At 45.7% G+C, this 19,916-nt stretch overlaps 1 protein-coding gene across 7 annotated transcripts in view; it reads right to left on the reverse strand.

The window, feature by feature from the left end:
• MRTFB (myocardin related transcription factor B) overlaps positions 1–8,913 on the reverse strand; it is a 204,849-nt gene extending 195,936 nt beyond the window's left edge. For 3 of the 7 annotated variants that reach the window (XM_025916769.2, XM_086691176.1, XM_086691175.1), the window contains exon 1: positions 8,781–8,912. The gene's annotated coding sequence lies outside the window, so the exon portion shown is untranslated. Of the gene's footprint in view, positions 1–8,780 lie in introns of all 7 variants that reach the window. The other 4 variants (XM_086691180.1, XM_086691174.1, XM_086691181.1 and 1 more) reach the window with 3 other exon arrangements.
• Between the last annotated feature and the right edge of the window lie 11,003 nt (positions 8,914–19,916).

Here is a 19,916-nt window from a genome sequence, read left to right on the forward strand (position 1 = left end):
CTTTACTGTGAACCTGCGGTGGGGGGGGGGGCGGGTGGTGCGGAGAAAGTAAAAATTACTTTTTCCTGACCACCTACTACATGCCTGGTGGGGGCAGTCAGAGAAAGCCTCCTGGAAAGCATGAAGTCTGAGATAAATTGGAAAGAACAAAACAGAAGTTACTAAAATGGGATGGCTGGGAAGGAAAACAGCAAGTTGCAAGTGTGATTAAGTAACTTTGCCTAAATTGTTCAAGAACCTATAAATGGCATACTCAACAAACAGGTGGAGAACACTGGAAAAGGTTAAGGGTGGGGCTGCTAGACTCGGAACGTCTGTATCTGAATCTCAGCTGTAGCACTTCCTAGCTCATGCGCCCTGGTTCCTGAACAGAGATAAATAGCACCCAATTCTAGGACTGCTGAGGATTATAGGAGATAATCCACATGAAGGACTGTACAACAGTTCCTGGAACATAATAAATGTTCAATAAATGTTAATTTGGGTTTTTACTCTTTTTTTTAATGCTTATTATTTATTTTTGAGAGACAGAGACACAGCACGCGCGGGAAGGAGCAGAGAGAGAGGGAGACACAGAATCTGAAACAGGCTTCAGGCTCCGAGCTGTCAGCACAGAGCCCGACACGGGGCTCAAACTGACAGACCGTGAGATCATGACCTGAACCAAAGTTAGACGCTTAAGCGACTGAGCCACCCAGGTGTCCCTGTTTTTACTATTACATGCTCTTACATAATAAGTCTGTTTGCCTCTCACCACCATTATTACTGTTGTTATTAAGAGATGATATAATCCTTGTTCTCAAGGGGCTTACAGTATAGAGTATAAGAGTTACCCAGATACTATAAGGCTAAAGAAAGATCAAAGTCAATTATTCATTCACTTATTTAACAAACACCTGAGTGTCCATCCTTTGCCAGGTATTTTGTGGGCATCTTTGGATGAATGGACAGATATGGTTTCTCTCTTTGCTTTCCAGTCGATCACAGGCCAAGCTATAGGGCAGATGAACTGCACAAGGAGACGGATACTGTTCTTCACTGGCTGAGGGGCAGTACGTATCCGAACCGGCAGACACAGGTAGCAGAACATTCTGGGTGGAAGGGATGGTGTTACAGGATACACAGGGCCTTCAGGGAAAGCTAAGTAGCCTTGCTGTCAGGGTGCGTCTACAGGGCAGCAAGTAGTAACGCCAGAAAGTAGGAGGGGCCTCAAGTGCGGAGCTGGGTTTGTTTCCTATCTCAAGCACACCGATTATCCCGTTGGCATTGAATCAGAGCTTACTTTTAACTTCAATCCCAACACTTTACTGTTTTTCTCCATGGTTTCTTTTTTTCCTCTTTCAACGATGAAAGGGGTAAGAGTGGGAAAAAGGAAAAACCCAGTGGCCTCAACCCATGTTGGCCTTGGTGGTGGAAGCAGCAGTAAGTGATGAGTCTCTTGCGTTCTTGTTTAATTCCTCCAACATCCTTACACAGAATGATTCCTTGTACAGGTTCAGGAAGTGAGGCTAAGAGAAGTCAAACAGACCTCCTCAAGTCCAAGGGCTAATAAATGCAGACACGGATTTCAACTGCAAGCTTGACCCTCAAAGCTTTCTTTCTCTTGGGCGAAAATGTACAAGGGAATTTGCAGAATTTGAAGTCTCTTAAAAACTACTTGTAACTTCAGGGTCTGTCAATTTCTGTACTCATACAGAAAAACAACCTCCATACATACAGGCAAAACCACTTACAAAAGATAAAGAGAAGATCTCACAAAAGCAACACAAAAGATAAAATACGTAAAATACATTTTTAAAAAATTGGCAAAACGTATGTAAGAAAAAATTTTAAATGCTCCAGAAGGACTCAAAAGTAAAACCAAACAAATGAAAAAACTACACAAGGTTCTTGAATGGGAAAATTCAATATCAAGGACATACAAATTCTCTCCATAAAATTAGTTTATAATTTTAACATGATCTCAATTTTTTAAAGCTTTTTTTTTTCTGGAACTAGACAAAATGATTATAAAGTTAACATGGAAAAGTGAAAAAGAATTTCCAGAAAAATGAAGGGCAACAGGGGAAACTAAAACAGTTTATAAAACCAATAACGTGAACTGGTGTCTGAATACAAAGACTAATGGAATAGAACAGGGAGTCCACAGATGGGCCCCAATACACATGGAAGTTCTAAATACAATAACGGTGTATTTATTGTATTCTGAAACAAATGGGTAAAGATAGCTGGCAGCTACATGAAAAAAGATAAAGTTTAATCTATATACCATCCCTGAACACCAGAATAAATCCCATATATTGTATATCAAAGATTTAAGAGTAAAAATGAGGGGACCTGGGTGGCTCAGTCGGTTAAGCGTGCAACTTTGGCTCAGGTCATGATCTCACCGGTTGTGAGTTCGACACACTCCCCCCACCTCCTTCAGGCTCTGCACTGACAGCTAGGAGTCTCTGGGACCTGCTTCAGATTCTCTGTTTCCCTTTCTCTCTCTGCCCCTTCCCTGACTTGCATGCATCCTCTCTCACAAAAGTAAATAAATAAACATTTTAAAAAAAGGAGTAAAAATGAAATCATACAAGCACTGAAGGAAAACACGAACAAATTTCAAATTCTTGGCGGCCTTTCTGTGACGCAAAATCCAGACACCGTAAAAGATTAGAAAAAACTACCTAAAATTTAAAGAAAAATCTTTTAACCTTTCTCTATGCCAAAATCTATGGACATAAATTAAAAAACAAATAAACTGGGGGAAAGCGCAACTCACACCCCAAAGGGCTAATCTCTCTGATTTATACATTCCTAGAAACCGGTAAGAAAAAGGGAACCCAAAAGAAAAATTACAAAGGGTATGAACAGGTAGTTCATAGAAAAGGAAATAGAAATTGCCTTTAAGCATATGAAAAGATGCTCAGCCTTATTCATAATCAAAGTAAGGCACATTAAGACTACAGTGTTATCATATTTCACGTATCAGAATAAGACAAATCTAAAGGTTGGGAAACACTGCTGGAGAGCCCCTGGAGGAACGGGTACCATAAATGCATTACTTGCAGGAGTTCAAAATGTACAACCCTAAAGAAGGGCAGAATTTATCAAAATTATCAATGCATTGCTCAACGAACCAGTAGTCTCACTTTGGAAAGATATCCCACAGATATACCTCACATACATGAAATGTGTACAAGTTTATTCACCATGGCATTGTGATTGTTAAGGGGCTGAACAAAACTCAAATAGGCATCAATAGTTGATGCACAGGGGCTAGTTCAATAAACTATGGCACAGGCATACACTGGAATATTCTGAAGCTATTAACGAAGTGTTTTCTACACATTAATATGGAAAGATCCCAAAGGTATGTGAACTGGCCAAAAAGCAAGGGGCTGAATAATTTACAAGGTATGCTATATTTTATATACAAAGAAGGAGGTATGTATACTCTGCTGGTATTGGCTTGTGTCTACACAAAGGAAGATCTGTAACGATACAAATAAAAGAGGTTATTTATGGGAAGAGAGGACAGATTAGATCACAAGAGTTGGAAACCAGACTCCTCCAAATAAGCTGTTTTAATTTTTGAACTACACGAATATTTTACCTATACAAAAATAATTTTAAAGCATTACAAGTGTAACCTGGGGCACATGGGTGGCTCAGTTGGTTAAGCATTCAACTCGGTTTTTGGCTCAGGTCATGATCTCACGGTTTTTGAGTTCAAGCCCTGAACTGATAGCCTCATGCTGTTAGAGCAAAGCCTGCTTGGTATTCTCCGTCTCCCTCTCTCTCTCTGCCTCAACCCGACTCTCTCACACGCACTCTCTCTTAAAAATAAACATTAAAGGGGCGCCTGGGTGGCGCAGTCGGTTAAGCGTCCGACTTCAGCCAGGTCGCGATCTCGCGGTCTGTGAGTTCGAGCCCCGCGTCGGGCTCTGGGCTGATGGCTCGGAGCCTGGAGCCTGTTTCCGATTCTGTGTCTCCCTCTCTCTCTGCCCCTCGCCCGTTCATGCTCTGTCTCTCTCTGTCCCAAAAATAAATAAACGTAGAAAAAAAAATTTTTTTTTAAAAATAAAAAAAATAAATAAAAAAAAAAAAAACATTAAAATAAATAAATAAATAAATAGATTGTATCTACCTGTTGTTTTTTTTTTAAGGGTAACTCATAGAAAGAAGAGAAAGAGAACTACTCATTAGCCAGAGTCAAAATCCAACAAGCATTAAAAAAGAGAATTTTCTCTGAAATTAGATATCGACAAGCAATTTTAGTGTGGCCATCACTAAAAGCTATAAAAGACAACGTAATCTTTTTCTCCAACCAGTCTGAAGCCTACAATTATAATAATCCATAAAAAGAGCTATTTAAAGGGGCGAGGAGTTACAAAGGAGAGAAAAGGAAGGGGCAATGAAAAGGATGCCTTCGTCTAATGGTTCTCATAGTATGGCCCTGGCCCATCAGCATCAGCATCACCTAAGAACCTGGGGAGAAGGCCCCGGCGCCGGCACCGAGTTACTGAACAGGAAAACCCTGGGAGTAGTGGACGAACATAGCAATTCCTATAATGCACACCCAAGTGTGAGAGCAACTGATCTGGTCCAGCGCTTCCCACACATTCATGTGCATCACTTGCAGTAGGATTTTGTTAAAAGGAAGATCCCAGTTCAGTAGGGTCTAGGATGGGCCCCAGAGTCTGCATTTCAAACAAGCTCCAGGACGCTGCTGGTTTGGAGAACCGCACTTAGAATAGGTGAGGTCCACCTGGGGGAGGAGAGAGGCAAGCAGTCTTCATGTGACTGAGGGTCCTATGGAACCTGCCCTCAACATCAGATGGAAAAAGTCCTTACACAGGATTTCTGGCTAAGAGAAACCATGCAGCCTCCCATAAAAAAGCTGTACCTAACATGTAGTAAATATATTTTCAAAAATATTTCTTATTAAGACAATAATAACTATGAACTGTTGAAATCCACTTTAAGGATGTCCCATCCGAAGAAACTGTCAATTATGAGTGTACTTATGACCATTCCAAAATGGAAAAAACCAAAAACAAAACAAAACCATATTCTTATATCTGTTGGGTTACACTGTCTGATTAACTTTACCGCAAATTCATTAACCACACCATCTGCTCTCCATGAAAAATCACCCAGCATGTTTCTTTCTAAAAATCTTATATAAATTTGTTCTGGGGACACCTGGGTAGCTCAGTCGGTTGAGCCTCCAACTTTGGCTCAGGTCATGATCTCACGGTTCATGGGTTCGAGTCCCGCATCGGACTCTGTGCTGACAGCTCAGGGCCTGGAGCCTGCTTGGGAGTCTGTATCTCCCTCTCTCTCTGCCCCTCCCCCACTCATGCTATGTCTCTGTCTCTCTCTCAAAAATAAACATTTAAAAATTTTTAAGAAAAGTTGTTCTTATGTTTATAAGTACTGATTTTTCATTTGCGTTACATGGGGGGGGGACTTTTTTTTTTTTAAATAGGAATCTTCTGAGTAAAGGATTCTAGTTCAGATGGAAGTATCTAGAAATGTGTCCTTTCATTTTGCAAGTCATGCTTGGGGTAAATTTTTTGGCGTTAAACATTAATCAAGGTGCTGAAATTTGTACACATTCCCTATGTCACTGAAGGAAGACACCATCAATTCTGAGACATACTATTATTTCATGTGCCACTAAGAAAAGTTGCCAAATCATGACATGCCAATTTTAAGATACCATTTCATTTTAGAGATGCATCTTAAAAAATAATGAAATAGCTTAATTATAAAGCCCAAAGATATGTGCATAGTAAGTCACTCTTTTTCATCTACAAAGGCATGATTTTTGCCCATTCAACAATGTATCCCTACACCTAAAAAGTGGAAATTTCAATATCTATGCAATTCATATTATTTGCTCCATTTTTGTACATATATTTTTTTTAAGTAGTGATAAAAAAAAGTAGTGAGGAAAAAAAAAAGAGGGATGACCTCTTTTTACCCTGCAACACATATGGCTTGCTCAAAGTAATAAAAGTTAATTACTCTCAATCTGGAGGATTTTCCCATCTGTAAGTATCCAATTTATCTATCTCTAGTCAATTTAAAATACATTATCATCCTATTCTGACAAGAGCCTTTACTTACATGTTTGTTTCCACCTTTCAAAAGTAACAAGCAATGAACAATATGCATCGTACAGCATCTTCTCCATTCAACAATAAGAAAAATAAATTGGTTTTGCAGATTTAACAAGAGTTGAAGAAATGTACGATGTTACACTATAGCTATATGTGACTATGAGTTGAACTTTGCGACTCAGTTGCATTTTCCTCCTGGCAACAAGATGAACAGTTTCAAACGAAAAGACAATTTCTAACAAATCACACTCGCAGGACTTAGGACCTATGTGATTACAGGACATTCTACACCTTTGAATTTGCACCTCTGAATCCATCTACATCTTCTAAATTCTCTATTATGGATATTAGCAAGAAAAAAGTTATTTAGTAAGTGGTTACACTAATTTATATTTTACTTTAACTCAGACCGCTTTAGTTATTCTACACGTTGTCACTGTCACTTCCCAAATCCATCCTATCTCACACTGCTCACTGATTCAGGTGTTTAGTGTCAGCATTTCTAACAAGAATCACAATTAAATAAAGCAAGTTTTTAGGCAAAGGGATATAGGTATGAACCTCTCTCCCGTCTGAGATTCTAGAAAAATCAATGACAGTGTTACTAGCCAAGAGCCTGCCCTTCTGATACGTCAGATGCCTCAGAAAGAATAGGGGGAAAATTTTTTTCCCCACAAAAGTTGTCAGTTAAAATCTGCCCCCTTTCCGGCTGTAACTGAGTAGACCACGGACTGCTGTTTAGAGTGGATCTCAGGGTGGGGTTGTTAGTGTCCCTTAAGAGACATGTTTAGATATAGAAGTAACTGGGGGACACCACTGGCATTTAGTATTTGGGGACCAAGATGCTGGACTGACTTCACACAATGCATGCAACAGATAATGAAGATCCATCCTGGCCCTGAAAATCTTTTAAATGTCCAGCCAGATTAATCACTATAAACAGGCATTACTTTAGAACATACTACCGAAAAGTTTTTAATAAGAAATTATGGGGAAACCCCACTGATTTAGGAGAAGGTAGCTAAAATGAAAAAAGTTGAGATAAAATATGTCTGAAATTAGTGGCCATAGCCTGACATCACACACTGCTAACATATAGTTACAAGGTCACAATACTGAGCATATTAACTAATGCGATATCAGCACTGAATCCAAAAATTTCGATCTCATATTTTATTCGTTATCAGTGATAAGCGGCAGGAATCCAGCACCGTGCCTCAAAGCTTGTGACACAAAAGGTGCCATTCAGTGTGGACTGAAAACACAGCACCCATGGAGGGCTTATATAAATATTATTTGCGTGTTGTCTGAATCTGTAATTTACCTTGACATGTTATCCTTACTGCAACCTAGGCTCTTTCTCCCTTTAGTATCATAAACAGGTTATCCCAACACTTAGGTGTCTACCAGCCACCCCTTCCCCGCCCATGCCAGGCTCCATCTATAGCTTCCCTCTTTCCTTTTCTTGTGTGAAATCGCCCCTGATATTTTTACTGCTGTTCAATCTAAACATCTTCACTGGAAGCAGCTGCAAGCACCCGGTACAAGCTCTCTTCCAGCACAGCAGTGTGTGCGAGATGTAAACGATAACGGCAATGTGTGTCACAGATGGTTCTTTTATTTCTCCCTTACACTTAAATCGGGGCATCACAGTGATGTTCAACTACGTGTGCAGGTAGGTTACACCGTTGATGAGTTTCATGGTAGGGAGGTAAAGCGGGCTTTGCGAAAGTGTGCTGCAAAGGGGAGGGGTCTTGGTTCTAACAAGGCTGAGAGCACCACAGCTTCCAAAGACTGTAATCATGTGCTCAACGACAATCAAACTTCAAAGTTTCCTTTGCTTACAGCAAGCCCTGGGCTCCAAAAGTCCATTTCCATTCAGCCTGACAACCCATCCCTGGCACATACTCGCTGCTCCAAGACCTCTTCTGGGGTCGTGCAGGGCCATACATGAGTTCTTGACCATCTAGGGGTCAGGGACCCTTCTGGGAATATGACCAAAACCAAAGACCCTCTCCCAAGACACTGCTATACCATGCTGCAGCCAGTTCCGGGGGGTGGGGGTGGGGGGCTCCACACACCTACTGCAGCCCAACTCGGACCCCAGGAAGACTTCAAGCCCTAAAACCCTGAGAGTGGGGGTGGAGACAAGGGTGGGAGGCAAGGACGGGACGTGGGGGCTGGAATCGGTGTGCCTGGGTGTGAACCCCTCACTCCGGCGCTTCCCGCAGGGTGACTCTGGGCAGGGCGCTTCGCCTCGCTGTGCAGCCCCGGCGCGGAGCAGCCCAAGTTAAGTGCCCGGCATACTGTAAACGCTCAATAAATCGTGCTGCCGCGGCCAGCGGCACCGCGTCCTGTCGTCAACCCCGCCGCCGGAGGGCACCGAGGCGGGCCCCGGGGTCGCACCCGAGCGCGGGGACCGGCTGCGAAGGGGACTGGCCCTGGCGGCTCCACGGCCCCGGCCCGGCCGCCCCGCCCCGCCTCGCCCGCGCGAGTCCCGGGACGGCGCGGACCGGGCGGCTCCGCTGCGGCCGCCGGGCACCCCGCGGCGGCCGCCCAGGACGCGGGCCGCTCGCCGGGCCCGCTCCCCCGCCCGGCCTCGGCCTCCGCCGCTCTCACCCCCTTCTGAGTCCCCAACGGCCGCCACCGCCGGCCGCAGCTCACCTCCAGGGCCGCCGCCGCCGCCGCTGCCGCCACCGCGCGCGATCTCGCGAGACTTCGCTCCCTTCGGCGCTCCCCCGCCCTCCCCGCGGCGCCGCGCCGCAAGCGCGGACCCCGGCCTGGAACCGACACGGCGCGGCTCTCCAGAAGCCGCCCCCTGCCGCGGGGGTCAGGCTTAGCAGTGCTCGCGATCCCCCGCCCCGGCTCCTGCAGCCGTTCCCCTAGGTCCGTGACCGCGAAGGGTTAAAAGCCAGGTGCGCGACGGTCGGCTCCCCTCACCTGGCCGGCCTGGTGCGCTTGCGCATGCGCATGCCCGGGGCCCTGGACCTGCGAGCTTTTGCAGAGTCTCGACCACGGCGACAGCAGTAATCCTAACCACCGGTCTTGGGGTGCTTACTGTGCCCCGAGTACTTATGCAAGTCCCCATGGGTCCTCACAACAACCCCACGAAGTGGGCATTACCATCCTCCCCACTCCAGAGAGGAAAAAACGACTAAGTAACTAGCGCCAGCTCACACTGCGAGGAGCCTGACACCCAAGCCAAAGCCCCATTTTTCTGCCTCCGTGACAAACCCAGGCGGGCCTTGGCCATCCTTTGGCTGAGGGCGCCGAATCTCATCGCCCGGTCTTTACTTACCTCCCAGGGTTCACCAAGGGGAGAGGGGCGCTCCTAGGTGGCCAGTTGCTACAATCTATGAGCTGCTATCCAGAAAATGCTTCTTCTCATTTACATGAACTCCCTAAGGCCTCCCCGTGCCAGACTCAGTATAGGGCCCTGAAAACTATGGGACTATTTATATTCTTATATTCAGTGGTCTCCTTTTTAGACTGGTGGCATTTTGATTGTAGAGAGCACCGTGGAGTGGGACACAGGACACAGACCTAGAATGTACATGATGTTAGAGGGCACAGAGAAAGGTGTGTCTCTTTCCTAGGGGTAAACTCTTCACGTATAATTGTTTCTAAAGCAAAGGGGCTAGGATTTATTGAGGACATTTCAAGGGTGCCACCAATATTCTTCCAAGTTAAGTCCTAGGAAAATGGAGACTGGGGAAATGGAGAAACTGGCCTGAGGCTCTGTAGTGAGACAAGATGTAAACCGAATCCGGAATCCAGAACCCAGTACTGCCTTGCACCAAAGTCCCGTGAGTGAACATGGGCTGGCTTATCTGGGCCAGCAGGCCGCTGGGAAAGCAAGAGCCTTGGAGGTTCTAGAAGCTCCTGCACGTCGCATCAGGGGCCACACGGGCTTACCCAGCCGACCTGACAGTCACATCCACGTTGGCAAACATTGGCCTGCCCATTCTCCGAGCCTGTCCACCCACTCTAGCAACAATGCCATTCTCTACAGGCCAGATGTTATGGGTGCCCCTCCGTGTGCCCAAATAACCCAATCCACCTGATGGAGGAAGAAGTGAGAAAGGCAGGGAAATCGCCCCTCCTGGGAAGCTACAAGGTGCCAAGTCCTGCTCCAGGGACTATCCATTCATTAACTCATTTAGTCCTCCCCAAAACCCCATGTGGAAGGTATGGTTGTCCCCACTGTAGATAAAAAAAATCCAGGAGCTAAGAGGGGAGTAAAACTGCCCAAGGATATACAGTTAGTAAGTGGGAGGGCTGGGGTTGTACCTTAGGTGGGTCTGTCCCCAGACCCGGAAACTTTGGCCTCCATGACTAACAACATTCTTCATGACCCCCAAATGCCTGCGTTCTCACGAAGCTAAAAACCTAGAAATCTCCTGAGCTCAGGGCTCCAGTAGAAGATACTGTGTGAGATAGAATATTCTCATCTAAAATAAGGATATAGGGGCACCCGGGTGGCTTGGGCTGTTAAGCGTCCAACTCTTGGTTTCAGCTCAGGCCATGATCTCATGGCTTGTGAGTTTGAGCCCTGCACTGGGCTCTGTGCTGACAGTGCAGAGCCTGCTTGGGATGCTCTCTTTCCCTCTCTCTTTCTCTCTCTGCCCCTCCCCTGCTCGTGTTCTCTCTCTCTCTCTCTCTCTCTCAAATAAATAACTTTAAAAGTTAAAAAAAAGGATATAAAGAGGTTGTTGGGAGGACTAGCCAAGTTAATATATATGAAACACGTAGAAAAGTACATTGCACAGATTAAGCTCTCAGCAAATTGTAGCTATTATTACCATAGGTGCCATATCTGTGATGTTTTATTCTTTCCCCATTTCCCAATATAAACTCCCAATCGAGTTGGAGGATATGACCTTATTTGCTCAGGCATAGGAAGAAAATTAGTTTCTAGCAACAATAAATGCTCTTTAATGGACAAAATTACCTCCATACTTCCTCTTGATGGTGGAAAGAAACCAGACTTTTCTGAAGCTCTGATGTGCTCTCTCTTCCCTGTTTCTTGGGGGGCTGGGGGCCAGTCTTATAACAGCCTCCCTCATTAGGAAAAGCTACCCAAATATTTTTAAGTTGTTGGCAAAAACAAAAAGAAATCCGACTTCGGCTCAGGTCATGATCTCACAGTCTGCGGGTTCGAGCCCCGCATCGGGCTCTGTGCTGACAGCTCATAGCCTGGAGCCTGCTTCGGATTCCGTGTCTCCCTCTCTCTCTCTCTCTGCCCCTTTCCCACTCGCCCTCTGTCTCTCTCAAAAATAAACAAACATTTTTTTTAAAAAAGCCCTGGGGTGATTCTAATATGCACACCTCTGAGGTATAATTTTCAAAAAGCACTATTAAAACGCCTTTTGAGAGCACCTGGGTGGCTCACTCTGTTAAGCGTCTGACTGTTGGTTTCAGCTCAGGTCATGATCTCATGGTTTTATGAGTTCGGGCCCTGCATCCGGCTCCATGCTGGTGGTGAAAGCCTGCTTGGGATACTCTCTTTTCCTCTCTGCCCTTTCCCCACTTGCACTCTCTCTGTCTCTCTCAAAATGGTGGAAATAAATAAATAAAACTTAAAAAAAATAAAATGCCTTTTGAGCCAGGAGAAATTTTATAATGCGATTTATTTAATGCTCATTCATCCAATAAAAATGTATTAAGCACTTAAGTATCAGTTACTGTGTTAGTAGCTGTCAGCAAGACAGGCACAGCCCATGCCCATGTCACATCGATGGCATAGAGGAAGAGACAGGTTTTAATTAAATAATTCAACCAATAGGTGTTGAAACATTGTGTGATAAATAGAATGAGAAAGAAGAGCAAATGACCAAAAGAAGAGAAGAAAGAAAGAAAGAAGAAGGAAGAAAGAAAGAGGAAAGAAAGAAAGAAAGAAAGAAAGAAAGAAAGAAAGAAAGATGAAGGAAGAAAGGGAGAGAGGGAGAGAGGGATGAAGGAAGGAAGAAGGAAAGAAAGAAAAAGAAAGAGAGGAAGGAAGGGAGAGAGTGAGGGAAGGAGGAAGGAAGGAAGGAGGAAAGAGGAAAGAAAGAGAGAAAGAAAGAGGAAGAAAGAAAGAAAGAAAGAAAGAAAGAAAGAAAGAAAGAAAGGGAGAGAGGGAGGGAAGGAGGAAGAAAGGAGGAAAGAGGAAAGAAAGAGAGAAAGAAAGAAAGAGGAAGGAAGGAAGGAAGAGGAAAGAAAGAAAGAGGAAGGAAGAAAGAAAGAGGAAAGAAAGGAAAAAAAGAAAGAGGAAGAAAGGGAGAGAGGGAGGGAGGAAGGAAAGAGGAAAGAAAGTGAGAAACAAAGAGGAAGAAAGAAAGAAAGAGAGAGGGAGGGAAGGAGGAAGGAAGGAAGAAAGAAAGAAAGAAAGAAAGAAAGAAAGAAAGAAAGAAAGAAAGAAAAAGGAGAAAAGGCAGGATGGATGGAAGGATAGGAAAGAACTGGCTTGAATGGAGTTCTCAAGGATCTATCCGAGTGAACGAGGTGAGGAGAGGGGAAATCATTCCAGAGACAGGGACAGCATGGATCAGCAAAGAATAGGTAGGTAAGTGTTGGTAGCTGGGAAGGCAGGGGGGACTGGGGATTTAAGAGGCATCCCAGACCTGTACATACTGTGAGCACATGGGGACAATGGAGAGGAGAGAACCCGAGTGGAGGTGGAACAGTGTGGTGAGCTATGACATTGGTCCCCACATACACATCCTGCCCCGTTGGTCAATTCAAACTCTTTATGGAATCCTATCACCCTGCCCTGACCCCCACCCAGTGCTTGGTCAAGGATGGGCAGACTGTAGTGACACAGCTGTCATATCACTAGCCAATCTGTATTATAAGCCCTGGCACCCCAGAGTGGAAGCAGGATGCAAATCTCCTGCCTCCCTGCAATTAGGACAGGGGATATGACGCAGGCCCGGTTGGCCAGAAGCATCACGTGAGACGGAATCCGCTCATGAGCTTCGGTTCTGTTCAAGTGACTGGTGGCCAAAGCAGCCAGGTTTGGGCAGGGCAGCTGCAGGGTTGAACTCCCGATGGAGAAGCTGACGGCAGTGGTGGTTGTGGTGACAGCATTAGCTCCTGGGGCCAGGCCTACAGTGTGGTTTGGGGCATTTTTCCTAGAAGCTTAGCCTCAATCTCTTTTCTCCCGCCCTTGCTATGATTCTGTGGGATACCTAACTTCCTTTATTACATTCCCCTTTCTGCTTAAACCAGCCAGTGTTCCCACCAGGAACGCTGACCCCTCACAAGCCAAAGCCAAGTGGAGCCAAAGAGACTTGGAAAGAGACACACTAGGGCAGCAGTGAGCAGTGAGAAAGCATCAGGAAGTCAGTTCACTCTCCCTGCTTTCCATTGCCACCCATGGCTCTCCCCGCAGCTAGGGCGGATAAGCAGGACTTACAGGTCAGAGGAACAGAGACGCCAAAGATCTTGGGTCCTTGACTACATCACCAAGCTGCTGGACCGACCCCAGACTTACAAGGCCCTGGATGTCCCCTTCCCTGGGCTAAAGCGTGTGGTTAAATCAACCTGAGTTGGCTTCTCTGTTCCCCACAGCCCAAACATTCACACTGGGGCAAGGAGCAGAGGAGCAGCTTATGGGGAACGGGCATACCTCTCCCCTGGCTGTGTCAGGAGCCATCCCAAGTCCTGAGCGACTTTTAACATCTATCCCTCCCACCCCTGTGCAGTTTCAGTCCCACTCAGGCAAGCACCACCCGATTCCGAACACTTTATTCCAAGAGACACATCCTTCCTCCAACCCTTAACATCCTTTAACTATCTCTTTCATGGGTGCAAAGTGGCTCTGATCCTTGCCCAGATCCTACAGCTGGTAAGACAGAGCTGAAGTTCTAGAGGATCCAGATTTTTAACCACTAAGTTTAATGTCATGTCATGCACCCATCCACCCTGATTACAGCATAGATATATGGGCTTCCTGGCCAAATATATATTTATATTTCTAATATATATTCCTGGCTAATGTATATATATACATAATATATATAATGTATATATATATATATATATACTTGGGATGTGTGTGTATATATATATATATATATACACACTTGGGATGTGCATATATATATATATATATATGTATATATACATGGGATATTACTTTAGCTTGGAATGTTATATATAACATCCCAACATATATATGTGTATATATACATGTATGTGTGTGTGTGTGTGTGTGTGTGTGTGTGTGTGTGTGTATATATAGCCTTTAGCCAGGAAATAAAAAAATAAAAAGAACTCAAATCCAGCTCCTCTCTCTGGCCTTGAGCAAGCTTCTGAAGTCTCACTTTGAAATGAAAATGAAGTTAATGATGCCAGCTTCATAGAGTCTGGTAGTCAGCTGTGCCATTCACCAGTGACTTCTGGCTTCCCACCTTCCGGGCTCCTGCAAGATGGGTACTTCCTGGTAGGGTCATGTGACGAGTCCCGGCCAAAGAGTGTTTTCAGAGGGATTATATGTCTGCTCTGTTGAGCAGAGCCCCCCCCCCCCCCCCCGCCGCCAATCCACTGGGGCCATATAATGTGAGCAAAACCCAAAACTTTACAGTTGGATGCCACTGTGGATTGGGGGTGGATGGTTGTCCTCGCGTGCGCTAGCCTATCGTGACTGATGCATACGGTGTGGCCATTGGCTCATTCATTCACCTGCCATGGTCCAAGCCCCAGCTAGACACTCAAGAAAGGTCAGGCCGCGGTCCTGAAGATTCTGGCTCAAGATGTCTGGGGTGGAGCCCGGGCCTCTGCAGTTAGGTGGGGCTTCCGGGCGATTCTGATGCACTGGCAAGCCTGAGGTCTTTGCCTTGCTACTGGCTCATCATGTGATGGGAGAGTGGGACAGGGTCCCTACCACCGAGGGCCACACAGACTGCTATCTCACACCTCTGTGCTTTGACTCATGCCGGTCCCTCTGCCTGGCATGCCTTCCCTCCACGCCTACCACCATGCCTCCAAACACCAGCCAAGTCTTCAGACATGCAGTTTGATGACCCCATCCTAGCGGCTGTGGCCATTCCCCACAGCGTGGGCCTACAAACAGCCTGGCATGTGCCTCCTCCCTTAGATTGCAGCCTTGTGGAGGGTGGGGCCTTGGCTTCCTTTCTCTGGGCCATCTGTCTCGCACTGTGGAGGTGGGGAGGGACCTGTGCTAAAACATCAGCCAAAGCCACCTTATTACAGGGCTCACCAAAACCAAAGCCCTACAGCTGACGAGAGAGACCCTCCCAGAAAGACTACCAGCAAAGCATTTTCGAAAGCACGTTCGGGATTCTAATCCAGCCCCTGCCGCTTTGTAGCTTTGTGACCACAAGCACCATATTGAATCCCTTCTGAGCCTCAGTCTCTTAGACGTCAAATGGGACGAATCACAGTACCCGCCTCACACAGCTGTTGTGAGAATTCAGTGAACTACAAGAACCGAATTAAATTCCAGCCACCTTCATCACTGTTACCATTATTGTCACTGTCTCCTTCTTCTTATTACCTCCTACCGCTACTGAGCATGCCCCCATAGCTGTCATTATTAATATAATTACTCACCACATTTTCCCTCCCTTCCCGCCAACCCTGAGTGCCTGTGCTAAGCATTCTTCCAAGAATGGAGAGTATTCTTGGAATTCTCGAAATGAGTTCTTCATTGTCTTCATTGATGGTTCAGGGCCCACAACGGTTTAGCATCCCTAGTTCCCCCCGGGGAAGTTGGCCAACCTCAGGGAGTTGGTGGCTGTCAATACCTTTCTATCCAGGCTACGTGGATACAGCTAAGAAAATACAGGCTCTCCTGAGACTCCCTCCCTCACGGACTTGCCTTCCTCCGGCTCTGGGACACTCTGGGTTCATTCCTGGTTGGCCCAGCCACTGTGAAGCTGGCCCCCACCCCTTGCTACGGGAGTGGCAGGATCCCAGCCAAATAGGCCTGTGGACTTCCGGAATCACTGATAACACTAAAACTAATCATAACAATAAGAACACCTGAAACGGGCTTACTTCTTTCTTCCCAGGGAGAGCTAAAAGAGGCAGGCTTTTGAGTTTCCGATCATAAATGTTCCTTATGCCATGAGAGTAAACAACTCCTGCCTTCCTTCCTTATCTCTCATACATCCGGAGCATAGTGGGCAGAAGTTGGGTTTTGAAGAAAACATTCCTGAGGTTTCATGCTGAACAACTGTCCAAGCTGGTATGAAAAGGGAGGGAGAAACAAAATCCCCCCACACCCGAAGTGTTACAAGAGCAGGGAAGTGACCGGATAAAAACCAAACCTCCGACGACAAAATCAGGGAAGAGGTCAGCTAGGTTTTTCCGACTGAAGAGTTTCTGCGGACCCGGCCGGCCACGCAAGGTTTCTGCTAGGATCCCCTTTCAGGCGACAGGCGACAAGTTCTGTGAAGAGGGAAAGAAAGACGGGAAGTCAGAGGAAAAGAGAGCAGCTCACATGTTGGGAGCAGGAAGGGCCGAGATCAAGGAGGCGATAAGAAGGCAGCCACAAGAGGCAAGATGCTCGCAGCCAGGACAGCGGTCAGGGTAAGAGGACCACTAGGTGAGATTTTTCTCTAGAGGGCTAGAGCGGAAAACAGGAAAACTTCCTTCCTCCTCGCCAGCTCCCCAAGACTTTGTTGACAGATAGCTGCTCAAACAAATTTGTATTCTCATTTCAACTGACTCATTTGGCTGGAACAATAAGCTTACATTCCAGAGCCGGGGCTGACCTCATGTACCCCACTGCCCGTAAAATATTAACTATGTAATTAGTGCTTTTTGCACTAAGAAGGACCATGAAATCTGCTGGGTTCTCTTCCGTCTCGCTTCCGACAGCAGCTTTCGGCATTCACGGCTGTGTTCTCATGTCAGTTGTTCCCAGGGGAGAAAGGAGGGAGGAAGGGATGGGACGGAAGCATGTTTTATCATTTATCCAGATTGAAGGATCAGCCCTTGAACGAAAAAAAAAAAAGTTGCAAATAAAGAAAAATGAGTTGAAATCAGTAGTCTGGTTATAAACTGAAGTTTTTAAATAAATAGACAGATAAAGATATAAATACAGAGGTATGTGTTTGCATGGACCAATACACATATTTCCAGGCTCTGAACACTGAGAGGTCCTAGAAGCAAGGATGCCTCGGTAGCAATGAGCACCCTTAACACTCGTATCTTAGTTTCTAAGCACCATACTCCAATCAAAGGAACCAGGGTTCTGGGCAGAAGCGGTTGCTTCCAGAGCCAGGGCAAGGAAAATACAAGACGAGCCAGGAACACCATGCAGTGCCAGAAAGCAATTTAAGCAACAAAAACAACAAAAGCCAATAGTATTGGATTATAAGCCTTGAAGGGAAATAAATACCCTTGAGTTCATATTGATGGAAGGAAGGAAATATGGAAGGGAGGAAGGCAGGATGGGAGGGGGTCTCCTTAAAGATGAACGACAATAAATGGAGAGTGAAGGAAGGAAATAAATAAAAAATCACCATGAGAAAAGCACAGGAAATAATTGCTACAGTAAGATCCACCCACGGGATGCTAAAGTTTAAGTGGGCCAAAGTTTGAGGAGAAACAGGGTAATCTTGAAGTATCCCTTCCAAGATGTTTATTAATTATAACGGGAACGCTAGTAACCTCACGGCGAAGAAATCCTACAAACACCACATTAATCAAGCGATTGAGGTTAACGTCACTAGCACTAAGTTATGTTTTTATGTACCCCTGATACAGTTTGACAAAAAAGGCACTTCACCTCTGTGGCATCCTCACCCAGAACTTGTAACCCCTGTCGTATACGGAAGAAAACATCAGATGCACCCAAACTGAGGGACATCCTACAAAGTACTTGGCATGCATTTTCTTTAAAGTGTTAAAGTCATGAAACTAACATAACACTGCATGTTAACTATACACACAAAACAAAACAAAGCAAAACAAAATAAAATAAAAAGTGTCAAAGTCATAAGAGATGAGGAAAGCCTAAGGAATTGTCACAGACTGGAGGGGACTAAAGAGACATGACTGCGGTGGGGGACCCTGGACAGGAATAGGACCTCAGAGGAAAAAACTAGTGAAATCTGAACAAAGTCTATAGGTTAATTAATAATATTGTACGCATGTTAATTTCTTAGTTTCGATACTAATGCTATAGTTTAAAAGATACTAACATTCAGAGGTGCTGGGTGAAGGGTATAGGGGAATACCCTGCTGTTCTTGAGAATTTCCATAAGTCTAAAATTGTTTGAAAATAAAAAGTTTTGGGGGCTTCTGGGTAGCTCAGTCAGTGAAGTGTCTGACTCCTGATTTCAGCTCAGGTCATGATCTCACAGTTTGTGAGATCAAGCCTCACATCAGGCTCTGTGCTGACGATGTGGAGCCTGTTTGGGATTCTCCCTTTCCCTCTCTTTCTGCCCTTCCCTGCACTCCCTCTCTCAAAATAAATAAACACTAAAAGAAAGAAAGAAAGAAAGAAAGAAAGAAAGAAAGAAAGAAGGCCCTTAAGAGCTATCTGTTTCAAAAATTAAAAAAAAAAAAAGTGGGGGGGAGGGCGTGCCTGGGTGGCTCGGTGGGTTGGGCATCCAACTTCAGCTCAGGTCATGATCTCACAGGTTGTGGGTTCAATCCCCGCATCGGGCTCTGTGCCAACAGCTTGGAGCCTGGAGCCCGCTTCGGATTCTGTGTCTCCCTCTCTCTCCGTCCCTGTGCCACTTATGATCTGTCTCTCAAAAATAAATAAACGTTTAAAAAAATTTAAAAAAAAAGAGCTATCTGTTTCTTGGGGGAGAGATTTGAGGGGGGGTTTCATTTGACAACAAGACAAGATTCCCAACCTCAGAGAGCTTACTCCCTAGGGGAGGAGAGCAGACTCCAGATAAGTACAAAAAAAAAAAAAAAAAGAAAGAAAGAAAGAAAGAAAGAAAGAAAGAAAGAAAGAAAGAAAGTAACGGCAAGCTGTGCCAAATGCTGTGAAGGAAGTCAGTCAGGGGGGTCTGGGAAAAGCATTTCTAAGGTAATGACTCCATGACTGACACCTAAAGAATAAGGAGCTGAACCTACCAAGAACAGGAGAAGAAGAGCCCCAAGCAGAGAGAACAAGACGAGCAAAGCCTGGAACCAGGAAAGATCTTGGCGTGTTAGAAGAGATGGGGCACAGATCACCAAGAATACTAGGTCATCCTTTGACTTCAAAGGAAATCCTAAATCCACAGTAGACACCACCACCCCTACCACCCATCCTGTGTCACAGGGTCCTCCCCCAAATCCTACCCTACTGGGTAGGGATGAATGAAACCATCACCATTACCTACAAACCCTCTCTAAACGGCAATAACGAATGGGGTGTAATCATGGGCTGCGGTCTCAATGTCTGTGCCCCCTCTCCCCCCCCAATTCATACATTGAAACCTAACCCCCAAGGTGAAGGTGTTAGGAGGTGGGGTCTTCGGGAGGTGGTTCGGTCGTGACAGTGGCGCCCCCAGGAGTGGAATCAGTGCCCTTCTAAAAGGACCCCCACGGGCTCCGTCGCACCTTCCGCCAGGTGAGGCCACGGAGAGAAGATGGCCGACTCCGAACCCGGAAGTGGTTCCCTCCGGACACCGGATCTGCCGGCGGTGCCTTGACCTTGGGCTTCCCCGCCTCCAGAACCGGGAGAAATAAATGTGGGTTGTTTGGGAGCCACCAAGTTTATGGTATTTCCGTGAACAGCCTGGAGGGACCCAGACACCTCACCAGGATTTTAAGGTCGTGTGAAGGCGCGTGGCTTAAGTCACAGCGGCGGGGAAATCAATCTCTGTGCTGTTCTTTTCCCCTGGC

This window comes from Puma concolor, chromosome E3 (genome assembly GCF_028749965.1).
Source record: "Puma concolor isolate L17-30 chromosome E3, mPumCon1.1.hap2, whole genome shotgun sequence".
Classification (NCBI taxonomy): Eukaryota; Metazoa; Chordata; class Mammalia; order Carnivora; family Felidae; genus Puma; species Puma concolor.